The sequence below is a fragment of the Prionailurus bengalensis genome, chromosome C2, assembly GCF_016509475.1.
Source record: "Prionailurus bengalensis isolate Pbe53 chromosome C2, Fcat_Pben_1.1_paternal_pri, whole genome shotgun sequence".
Classification (NCBI taxonomy): domain Eukaryota; kingdom Metazoa; phylum Chordata; class Mammalia; order Carnivora; family Felidae; genus Prionailurus; species Prionailurus bengalensis.
In genome coordinates this window covers 78,465,053-78,477,987 of record NC_057350.1, presented here as the reverse complement: position 1 = coordinate 78,477,987, position 12,935 = coordinate 78,465,053, and the positions used below count along the sequence as shown (strand labels likewise).

The 12,935-nt window shown below is 37.5% G+C and overlaps 1 protein-coding gene across 2 annotated transcripts in view; it reads right to left on the bottom strand.

Moving 5' to 3' along the window:
• Positions 1–12,935, bottom strand: part of P3H2 (prolyl 3-hydroxylase 2) — a 151,394-nt gene that overhangs the window by 112,936 nt on the left and 25,523 nt on the right. Inside the window, exon 1 of one of the 2 annotated variants that reach the window (XM_043594592.1) lies at positions 860–877. The exons of the other annotated variant lie outside the window; for it this stretch is intronic. The gene's annotated coding sequence lies outside the window, so the exon portion shown is untranslated. Of the gene's footprint in view, positions 1–859; positions 878–12,935 lie in introns of those variants that run through there. 2 annotated transcript variants of the gene reach the window in all.

Sequence of the window (12,935 nt, the reverse complement as noted above, 5' to 3'; positions counted from 1 at the left end):
TTGTATTAGAGGAACAATATGACTGAATATGCACTTTGCAATGATTCATAGTTTAACGTCTCCAAACTACTTATCAGCCACATTTCAGAGAAAATCCCCCAAGGATATTTAAACCCAGCTTAGTCTTATACTGCTTATGGTAGCGTCAACTGTTGCTCTGCATGGTATTAGATGTGAATTAAACAGATTTTATTTCATCTATTCAGTTCATATTTCTTGGACAACAGTGGTATCTTCCAACCATTTTAAGACATGAATTATATATATATATATACATATATATATATATATACACATATATATATGTGTGTGTGTATATATATGTATACATGTATATATACATATATATACACACACACATATATATACACACATACACACACATATATATGTATATATACACATATATACACACACATGTATATACACATACATATATATATATATATATATATGTTAAAATTGAAGCAATTAAGGACAAGTGTCCTTAATTTTGAGATATTTATGTTCTTTGGAAGGAGCACACTCTGGATGTCAACAGCCAAGTGCTCCCTGCTTCCTGGAATCTTGACAAGAAAGAGGATGTGTTTGACCACAAAGTATCAAAAGCCAGAACATTCCCTGAAGTTCTTTTCTGGCTCTAGAAAACGGAATGCTGGGCAATTCTAAAATATCGTGACGTGCTACATTAATCGTGCAAAGATGAGGTAGCTAACATAGCTCCAGCAACATCCACTAGAGCATGAAATAAGTTACTGCCATGCAAGGTAGAAAAGAATAAATTCACCAAGAGGGGTACACTCTTACAAAGTGACAGTGTCTGCTTACGGATCCACATAGTCTCCCATTTCAAGTTTACCTTGTCACCCACATAGGTGGAATAAACAGAAGTTGTTCCAGGTTGCTGTCACCTGTCTGTGGTCCTGGAATCAAATAAAGCTGAATAATCCAAAAGGTGTTATAATCCACAATTTCTGTCCTCATGTGTCTGAGGAGAAAGGAAATTCACAGAAAAAAGATGACAAGCTCAAAGCTACACCAGCTGCTTGGTGCAAACACAGAAATCAGCAATGAGGTCTTTCGACTACAGGTAAGGACACACCATCCTGTCTTCTCTTGTAAACAGTGTGAGGAAACTTGACTTTGACTCAGCAGTGATGATTCATTTGATCAATAATTTCAACTACCTCAAAGGAACTCCAGAGACAAGCAAGCTAAAACTCCCCTTGGGCTTAGTATTTTTTTTCTCATTCTGAATGGTGGTTTAAAACACAGTACCATCTACATCCAAGAGGCACTAAAATTTTTGAAGCGTCCGATACCTACTGTGGAATCTTTAACCAGGAGTCTGTATCTGAAAAATATAAAAATTAAAGAGAGAGAGAGAGAGAGAGAGAGAAACAAAAAAAGAGGTAGGAAAACTTTCCTGACTGTTTTTAGCTCTGGTTGATTCTGACTCAGCCCCACTGGCATGCGTGATTGAACGTTTTGTGTATAACACAAATTCCAGCCCAGTGCCCTCCATCCGACATGTTCTCATTCCTGAGCCTGACAGCACAACTGGTCTCCTAGCAACTCTCAACATTTTCTTTGCCTAGTCATCTGTAGCAATTGGCTCTTTTTCATGGTTGTCCTTCTCTCATCTCCTGTCCAGACATAGGAAAAACTTTCTATGCCAGCAAAGGGGTCTTGAGGTCTGGATCCTGATCTGGAAAATCAGTTGAGATTGAATTTCTTCTCTCCCATCCTAGGTTTCTCTCTCTCTCCCCCTTTCTCCTTTCTCTCTTCTGTCACACACACACACACACACACACACACACACACACACACACACCAGCAAACAGAATGGTCTTGCAATCTTCCTGAGTGATGGCGATATTGTCTAGTACAAAAACAAACAAACAAACAAACAAAAAACAAGAAATATGGAATCCTCCTTGCCTAATGGGGAACTTAGGAATGCTGCCTCACTCTTTGGTTACTTCATCATGTAAAAGGGGATGTTATATACCCACCTCAGCTAGTTATTGTGAGGCTCAAAAGACATAAGGAATGATAAACGGTTTGAAATGATAGAGATTTCAGTTATTACATTAATGGTATTAATTTTAACACTAAGAAGAGGAAATACCCTTTAGACACACATTTAGAAAGAAAAATAGAGGGGGCCAGTAATTACTGGAAAACCAGTAATTGTTCACTTAAGGTTTGACTCCAGTCATAACATGATTAGAATTTATCCCTTCTTCATCATCAAAATTTCAAGTACTGATTGCATCTTACAGAAATAGGAGACCAGAAAAAACAAAATGTCATTCAATCTAACAATTTTCAAATGACTCAAAACTGCTCCTGTTGGCCCAAGGCAAATCAATCAAGGGTCCTTCCGATTGCCTCCAACATGGCTTAAAACCTCATGTGAGAACTGACAGAGAGATACTCTAAGTCCTCTCAATCCTCTTAAGATACAATAAAGTAGGGGAGCCTGGGTGTCTCAGTCAATTAATGTCTAATTCTTCATTTCAGTCCAGGTCATGATCTCATAGTTTGTGGGCTCAAACTCCACATTGGGCTCTATGGTGACAGCACAGAGCATGCTTGGGATTCTCTCTCTCTACGTCTCTCTCTGCCCCTCCCTTGCTCTCTCTCTTTCAAAATAAATAAATAAACATTAAAAAAAGACATAATAAAGTATAACCGGAGTTTGTAGGTAGACAGAGTAGAGAAATACCTAAGGGGGAAAAGAACTTAGCAACTGTAACCTAGCTCCATGAATCCAGAGATCAAGGGTTCTTTTCTTTGTTTACATATATATTTTTGTAAATTATCACTTTGTTTTCATTGCTTAGAATAGGCTCTACTACTTGGGAACATTTCAATAAACATTTATTGAAAGATGAAAAAATTCTGTAGTCAGGGAAGTCAAACTGCTCATTTTGGCAGTTTTGATTATATTTATGATGAGTTTGACAAAAACTAATGATTACTACTAGTAAACTAGAAAATACATGTCTATTATTTGGCACTTACAAGATCTCAGTAAATGGAAGATGCTGTTGTTTCCTCTTCTACTACTCTCCAGTGCAACCATCATTCATTATCATCTACTTAAAGGCAAGTGGTTAGGGGGAATTATGTACAAGGAACTTTGTAATCTAGCAAAGGAGAACAACAAACAATAATAGCTCCATTTGACAGGGAAACTTATTTTAAGACCAGATGACATATGTTTTCACAGACTAGAAAGTGCTATAGTAATTCCAAGTGTTACTCTCCTCACTCTTAATTTCACAGCGAGGAAAAATTGGGCTCAGTTCCTTCAGCTGTTGAGAGTATGCCCAAACTTCTCTTTGTTTTTATTTACTCTCGATAAGATCATCATTTTCTTCCTGCAAACTAAGACTCTGCTCTTTCAGACAAGCTGCAAAGAAAGCTGTAGGTACACATTAATGTTTATAGTCACAAGGTGCAAGAGTGGTCAGCCAGCTCCCGCGGGCCCTTTGCTGGGGGTTCAGGTGGGTGGGAGCACTGTTTGCATGGAGGCTGTTTGCACAGCGCTGGGGGGCATGGGCACTGGAGCCCGAATGTCCACCATTCTCCAGTCCTAGCTCAGTCACCCACAACCTATGGAACCACTGACATCAACCTAACCTTTCTGTGCCTCAATACTCCACATCTGTGCGGTGGGACATACTAGTACCTACCACAAGGGATTATTTTGAGAATTGAGTTAATACATAAATAATATACCATAAGTTAATGAACAATAAATGAGCAACTAATGAGCAATAAATATATTTAGATTTTGTTTTTAGTAGAATATGATTTGGCAGCATCCCTTTAGATGCTCACAGCTCATAATACCTTTCCTTGATAACTGATCTTCCTGAGATTGACAGTCTACTAGTGTCTCAAAGACACAGAAACACTGCCCCAGTTTGCATTACACTTTCTACCTGCTTAACTGACTATCAATACCATACATGGGGCTGGGAACTGGTACACAGAAGTCAATAAGGCATTGAACTTCTTTTTTAATTCACTGACTTGAGGCAGTATGTTTTAATGGCAAAAAGCTTTGGCTTTAAAGCAGATAGATCTGAACTCAAAATACTGTCTGTCATTTACTAATTGTGTGACCTAGAGAATCAACCTACCAGGGTCTACTTTTCTTTCTTATCCATGGGGAAAGGGTGTTAATAGCAATTTTGGAGATTTATGAAAAGCCATTAAATAATGCATGAAAAGTAATTAGGACAGTGCTTAGACCATAAAACCATTCAGTTAACAACTTCACAGTTATTACAATAGGGTAGGGAAAGGCAGGTTATATATTATGCTCAAAGTAAAGGCAGAAGAAACAAATAATAAGAGAATTCACAGCCATGGACAAATTAGGGAGGTGATTACACAATCTGGAAAATCAGTTCAGGGGATGGCATTAGGGCCTGCCAGGCAAAAAAATAAATAAATAAATAAATAAGGACCATAAGTATTATCACAGATAAATAAGCGGGCAGAATGATTTCACGCAATGCCAATATTTTGATTAAGAGCATAAGGAGTAGGCAATGAGGCTACCAGTAAGCAAGGCTGCATTGTATGAAGGACCTTGGGTATCATAATAAGAGTTTTAGTCTTTATCTCATTGTCTCCAGATGATCTTGTTAGCAAAGGTGAAAGGGAATGAGATTTGGGCAAATTTTCTAATCCCTCCTTATGTGGTCTCTGTAAAACTTGAGGGGAAAATAATTGAAAAAAAAAAAAAAGAACACTTCTCCAGGAGGCTTCTGTGATGGAAAAATAAGAGAGAATGGAATAAAAATAATGGTTTTCCCCTCTGTTGAATTCACCAACACCTTCTAGAACCTCTTAATTAAAGCAAAAAGAAACATGCTGATGTTTCATCCCCACACAAACAATAATTTCCTTCAAAAGAAGTTCAGGGTTTACATTACCAACCTTACAGCTATGGCTAACATTAACACCCAGTTAAGACATCTAATGCTTACGGTGTCTCCAAGCAAACAGTTGGCGCTTACATGCCTCTGTTTCCCCTTCTCCATAATAGGCAAAGCATAAGTATTCCTGTCTTTTCCATAAAGCTACAGAAGTTGTCAAATAATATGATGAATAAAAATCAATCTGCAAATTATAAAACTTTTACATGTTTTATGGCATCATTTATTATTATTGAAAGTTCATGTATGTAAATTACTTTGACACATAATAGACTAGGAATAGAGATTATAGTAATATCCATTTAAATGAAGTCTTTAAGATTTTCTTACCTATTTTTCTTACTTTAATATATAATTAATATGTAAAAAAATACAGCTTCATGTTACCATCGACGTCAAAATAAGTGGCTATAATGTAAGGGCTTCCTATATTAAGTTGTATGTTGTATCTTTACAAAACTGAAACTGAATACAAATGGAATGAAAAAGAGTAATTTGGAGAAAGGGAAAGGCCTCAAATTTTTTCAGGAAAATGAGTCTGATTGCTAAAGTAAACTATCATCTACTTTGACCATTTTCTCCTCTTCAGGTCTCAGAGAGCAAGGGACCCCTTCTCAGTCCATGAGTCTAATCTAGAGGAGAGGCACTATTATACATCAGCCATATACCTGCCTGAGGTACCATCACCTTGCACTGTGTTATTTGCCTCAAGATCTTAAAATAACAAATTTACTTTAAGCCAACGCTATTTTAGAACATAAACTAAGTTTATAACATGAAATGCAGAAAAGCTGAAGTGATTCAAAGAGGCAATGATAGAACCAGCGCAGTAGGAAGAATAATGTGATGATAGGTCACTCACTCATGCCAACAAAATTACAGTTCATAGGGAACAAAAATGTTCTGAATTGCTAGGGCTTTGGAGACATCCAATTTAAGGCATTTAGATGAAAGGCTAAACAACTAATGGCTGACACATTGACCTTGTGAGAGGAACCTGGATGCAAATCTTGAATTTGCTTTTTCTTAATTACATGACTATGCAGAAGGTAGTCTTGGTTTCCTCATCTATAAAAAGATGATAGTAAGAAGAAGAAGAATGGGTACATCAGGGTTCTTATGAGGAATAAATGAGTTTATACAGGAGATGTGCCTAGCAGAGTGCCTTACATAGAACAAATGCTCAATAACAACTAATTATCATTACTAACATCAATACATCATACAGGAAGATAGAGAATCACTTTTGAGAATAGGGCATATACTCACACATTTTAAAAACACAAATCGAAGTTTCACTGTAATCGTATTTTAGTTAAAGAACATAACATTCCAAGTTTAAGTAAGTGAATATGTATATTTAACCAGAATCCCATAGTGCAGAGAATCATGGTACTTACCTGCATTCACCTGAAGTCATAAAAACTAACCAGTGAGTAAAGATGTCCAGGTCTTCCTCTTATGAAAAAAATGGACTTTCTAAAAATGTGAAAATCCAGTTATGAAAATAATTTATGGCCTTGCTTCTTCAGCATAACCCATCCAAGATCGTATATGGCATGAGTAGGCACAAAACATCTTGTGTATTTTAAGGGAAAGACAGGGAGAAAAGATGGGACGCTCAGGGTAAAGTCCTAACAGCAGGAAACACTAAAATCATCAGAAGTGTTAGGGAGGAGGTGTGCCTCATCCACATCAAAGGAAGAAAACCCACACCCATTCGTTCTAACTTGGATGAGGAAAGGATTCAATTCCCTTGTGTGTCCTTTTCGACTAAAAACTACAGCCTACATAAATCTCCTCAAGAGTGAAAAAAAAACTCAATGTACCAAAAGGATCAAACCCTTTTTCAAAGGATTTTTAAATGGTAATCTTTCAACTGGGGAAAAATGAGGGGGTATAAATTCTATCTGTCATCAAAGGATCCACCCATCTAAAAATGTGTAATTGTGGTGTGGCCTGCCCCATCACAGACATAAAAGAAGCTTTAAATAAAAGTTCTTTCTAAAATTAACTGAGTATAAAAATTCCCGAGGCACCCCTAGAGATCTAATCCATTCTCAAATCATGTATAGCCTTTCAGAAACATTTTGGATTAGCATCAAACCTTTCTTCCCCTTTGCCAATTGCACCCAAGAGCAATCCTGGGCTCCACACAAGAGAACCCTGCCTTCTGGCTTCCACTGGGCCTGTAGCAATGTTCAGACAAAACAGCTAATTAAACTTGTTTAAAGATGAACAAATAATAACTACAAACTTGGTTGGATTTTTACAATGAAAATTTGGATGTTTTTGTTATAGGAACAATTAATAGGTTAAGGGCCTATGTAGTGCCCCATGCTCATTATTTTGAAAAAAAGAATTTCTCTCAAATTCAATAGGCATTCGTCAAAGCAACTTGAGTTGTTAATGAAAAGGAGATATAAAGAGTGTTGTATTCTCTCAAAGACTTAGCCCAGGTCAAACAGCTATTAAAGAGCAGAGTTGGCATTTGAATCAACCCATGATAGGTTAGGACTCAAGTGAGTTGATTGTGTATACTATGCATTCGGTGTATATGGCTAGAATTCCTGAATATCCCCTCACCACTCACCTCCTTTATCCTACACCAAGACCTCTTCCATGTCTTTGCAGCTGACAAGCTTGAGAATAGGAAGAGAACAAAAATAAGAAGTCTCTTGCTACCAAAAAGGAATATGGATGGCAATTAATCTCATGAGCTTTTAACCAAACGTTCCCATCGTTTAAGATAGAGTTGCAGTTACATTTCATATATTTTGTGTCTAAATTATTTTGCGTCAAAATCATTTTACGTCTAAATTATTCAGAAAGCTGTCTTAATTTTCTCTATCTTTTGGCCAGAATGCCTAAGACTATAGTCTTAGTCACAGGATTTCCAAGTCCTGAAAGCATACTGGAAGGAGAAGGAAGCCCTACTGTGATGACCCTATAAAATCCAAATGTCAACTGAGTCAATGAATAGCCACAGATGCTAAAAGTAAAACTGTTATTCTGACCAGTGGTCTTGTAGTTTCAAAACTACATTAAATGTTTTAAAAAATGTTAATATATAAAAATACGCCAACTCTATGAAATGCCTTTATTCCATTTCTTTATTTTTCTTTCCAGGAGACAATAGGAAACAATGCAAAGTACATAAAGTTTGGGGGTCAGACAGACCTCAGCTCTAATCTTCTCTCAATTGGACTTTTTGAGTCACAGTCTCCTCAATCCTAGAGCAGAAGTGAGATCACTCACAGCTTTAATTGAGATTAAAACAACAACAACAACAATGTAGCTTTTGGAGAAAACAATTAGGATTGCACTAACCACGAACGTTGCCTCAAACAGTATATGCGGGCTTGGTTTAAAGACGTTTTTGGAGTAGATGCTGGATTATTCTCATGATGCTCCTCATGAAATTCTCTCATTTCACAGAAGTCATGACTGAGGCCCAGAGAGAAATGGTGACTTTTTCTGGGTCACAGGGAGTCATGGGGAAGAGAAAGAGCTGGAACCCAGTGCTCTTTCTGCTGCACAGCACTATCTACTGGTGCAGTCACCTGTGATGTCTGCTGTTTTGACTGAGAGTTTTTAGTAGAAGCATGGTGTCAACCAAGAAGGCCATAATGAGGAAACACCTATGTTTGTCCATACAGACACACGTAAAGATAACTAAGCCCCTGAGATGCTACAAGTCTCTGGATATACAGGGTTAAATACACAGGCTCTGAATTGAGAACAGAAGTTTTGCCACAGCCGAAACATGACTGATTTCCCAATTGTTACACAGGTGCCTAAGCACATTATCCGATCCTTTGCAGCTCCACACAGTCTAACAGATTCAACATGCTCCTTCCAAATGAATGACACTTTAGAATTACTCTTATTAGAGCTGACTACATTTTTCCTCATCGCAGAATATTTTTATTGTTTAATAGTAATTACTTTTAACTCTTTGTTTGAAACAGGTTAGAAAACCTCGGTGGAGGAAATAAGAATGTTTACGTACAAAATTAACTTTTGAATTATTGGCATATTCGATATGTTTGGGAATGTCCTCCTTGCATTCGTTAACATAGATTATAGAAATGCAGTGCACTTTTACTTTGTTGATAACTTCCTCTTTACCTTACTTTTGTCTTAAATTTAAAAGTCCACACGTTAATATATTCCCAGTAATTTTACAAAATCAATAACATGTAATGGCCTGATCTTTAAATGTCCAGGGTAATACTTTCCACTGGACAGGTAAAGAGAGATGAAAATTGTTCTGTTGAGGAAAGCAAAGTATACTGAAAAGATTTAATCAAACAAAATGTGTTATTCACTACAGCTTATTCTGATTGTTTGTGCCCCTCCCTGCCAAAAAAATTCCTATGGTGGAACCTGATTCATAATATGATGGTAAATGGAGGTGGTGCCTTTGGAGGGTGATTAGGTCACAAGGGTGGAGCCCTCATGAATGGTATTCTTGGTTCAGAAAAGAGACCCCAGAAAGCTCCCTTGCTGCTTCTACCACATGAGGACATAGCAAGAAGTGGGCTCTCACCAGATTCAGAATACGTCAGTGCCTCCACCTTGGGCTTACACACCCTCTAGACCTATGAGAAATAAATTTCTTTTCTTAAAAGCTATCCAGTCTATAGCACTGTTTTAGAAACCTGGACAGACTAAGACAATTAACCAAAACTAGCCTCACTAAGCTAACTCCCACACTCATCAGTCTACACTGTTTATTTTGACCAATGGAATCACTAACGACACCATCACCCAAGCAACAAATGTTGAGGTCATCTTCAACGACTCATCCCCCAAATTCAGACTAAATCTGTTTGACTCTGACCTTCATACATCTTGGACCCACTGTCTCCTCTTGTTCCTCAAAATCACTGTCTCATTTTCATACTTCATTATCTATGATATGGTGCTACTGAATATTCTCTCCCTGGAAGAGCAAAGCTCAGAGTGGAAATTTTGAAGAAAGAACCACAATATGAGGTGTTGGTGTCACTGGGTGCCCTTCTGGCTTCCGGATACCCGACTCTCCTTTCTACCTCCCAGCCTGCAGTGGTGCTCTGGGTTTCCTGAGCCTGCACACAGCCTGAGGGGATCCACTACTCCTGCTTCCACAGTAGAAACTTCAGAATTGACCCAGTCATTGACACAGAGACCTGGGGATGCAATGAGATTGCAGTGGGTAAAGACTCCACAGTTTTATAAAAGGTTAGGACGAGGGAAATCATGAATCCAAACTCTTTTCTGCACAAAATCAAATGGGACCAAAGTACCTCAGTGAATGCCAGTCCAGGGGCTGGATCTGGAGAACTCCATGAGGATCTGGACAAAACTTCCCTGCTACCAAGAAGTCACATAAGCTCTCTCAAATATCCAGAAAGAAATTCTCTTGTCATGGAAAGGAGCATGGGGAAGAGACAGGAAATCCGAAAAACTGAGTATTTTCCCAAAGAGATTGAGCCATTCAAAACAGAAAAAAAAAAAAAAAAAAAAAAGAAACCAGGAAGGAATGAAATATAATTAACTGACAAATTAAAGTCCTGCTCCATAGTCCAGCCCCTGGCCCATCCATTTAGTAGGGCGGATATTTATGAAGGTTAAATCTGTAGAACATAAGCTTTAACTTATTCATGCATTTGAGTAGCAGTAAGTAAATCTGTAACCCTTATATGATAACCAGTGCTATTGACTCTATCTTGAAAACTTGATTTGTACACTCTTACCCATCTATCCAGACTCAGTTAAAGTCACTTCTTATGAGGTCACAGCTTTACAAATGCCACCAGGTAAAACAAATTCTTTCCTATGCATATTCTACAGCACTTTTTATTTACCTCTATACAAATACTTTTCAAATTCTATCACTGTTTAAACATTTGTATCACCTGCTTTAATGTAAGATCCTTCAGGGAAAGGTCAACGTGTTATCTATCAATTTAAACTCTTATTTAATGTAAATTAAAGATATTAGTACACACTGTAGGAACTCAATATTTGATTAAAAATAGATTAGTTATTCCAAATGCAGATCTATGAACTTCTATAATGCCCCCAATTTTCATGGGTTTTGTTTTATTTTTGATGACGATTTGTGGGTAGGGAATAAGGAGAAAGAAAGGGCAGGTAGGTAAAAGAAAGAAGACAAAGACAAACTTTGCTGGATTAATGTAAATTAAAGGCAAAGGTGACTACCTCACAGTTTCACTGATAACTAAGCTGAACGATGCCTTATTATATTTCACACATTTAACAAATATTAGAAATAAAAGTATCAACAAGCTCTTCAAGTGAATGTCTGCTGACTCCTCAACACATGAATTATACAATGAAAGTTTCTCTTATCAAAACTTACATGCTAGGTTTCCAATTTGAGTTTATGCAAGGCAAGTTTAACAGAGACCAAACATAAAATTTCCTGTGGAACACATGGAAATAATCCTCATTTCCATAGATCTGAACTCTCACTTGATGAACATAAAATTTAATGCCATTTTTAAAGGAGTTCTTTCTTAGGTCCTTAAAATTAACATTTCCTTCAAAACCTTTTGGAATCACAAAAAATATTATTTCCTCAGATATAAAGATACTTAAAATTGCATCTGGATAATCATGCAGTGGAGTAAAATCCTTTGGCAATACAGAGTGAAATGACTGTCCTGAACCACACCGAAAACTTTTGAGATGTCTTGGGAGGAAGGGAAAGATGGAAGATTATTCATTAAGCTCAAAAGGTCTATATTTCTTTGTTGATCTGAAAAGTGGTATGAACTAAGTCTGTGTTTCTTTGTACACTGCTGATGTCTAAAAAAAAAAAAAAAACAAAAAAACAAAAAAAAATGTGGGTCTCCCTTGTGACTGAATTGTAAACAAAATGAGTCAGAATTGGCAATGGAAGGATAAAAATTGTGTCTAATAACACATCTTTATCTTGGCTCTTACCTGATACCTGCAGTTTTAGGGTAAAACTCAGCACACCCCAAGAGACCAGATCAGAAGAGAGGTATAGGGAAGATTGGGTTTTCTTCCCTGAGTAATAACTATGGACCTGTAAGAACGTTAAACATTGATCCAAAGAAAAATCCCTGGGCTTGAATATTTTCTCACTTTTAGAAAAATAAGAAACTAAAAATATATATATAGTAATGAGATTCATTTTTATTAAAATGATAAATTTTACTTAGCATTTTTACATATGTGACTGGCATGAAAACAGTCCCTGTAATACTTGAAAACGTTCAGGAATGAACCTCCTTCCACCCATGGAATATATTTTTTAAGTTTATTTATTTATTTTGGGAAAGAGAGAGAGAAAAAGAGAGTGTACGAGCCGGGGAGGGGCAGAGAGAGAGAGAGAGAGAGGGAGAGAGACAGAGAGAGAGAAAGACAGAGAGAAAGACAGAGAGAGAACCACAAACAGGCTCCAAGTTGTGACTGCAGAGCCTGATGTGGGGCTCGATCTCACGAACCGCAAGATCATACCTGAGCCAAAATCCCGAGTCAGACACTTAACCGACTGAACTACCCAGGCACCCCATATTTTTTGCTTTTGTTTTTGTTTTGAAATGTACAATATTTGACTCTCACCTATACCACCCTTTAGTTCCCCTACACTTAAAACACCCTGAGTACTCAGCATGCAGGAGAACCAGAGGGAGCAAGAACTAGACCTATTTTAGTTAGAAGTCTTCCTCACACCCCCTACGGTGCCTCTAGGCAGATGTTAGGAGCCCCACAGTCACACAATGTGCTCTACCCCTTTATCTTCCAGGATCCCTGCCACCACCATTCATACAAAATGACTGAAGAAGCTTCCAACGGAGTGACTCAGATGTTGAGGTTAATTAAAAAATTCCAACGTAGCCATTTGAAACAAGAGCAATAGAGGATGGGCCTCCACGTCCTGAGGCCAGATTATTAAGAACTGCCTAATTTCTCCCTCCTTGTGACTTTCTGCTT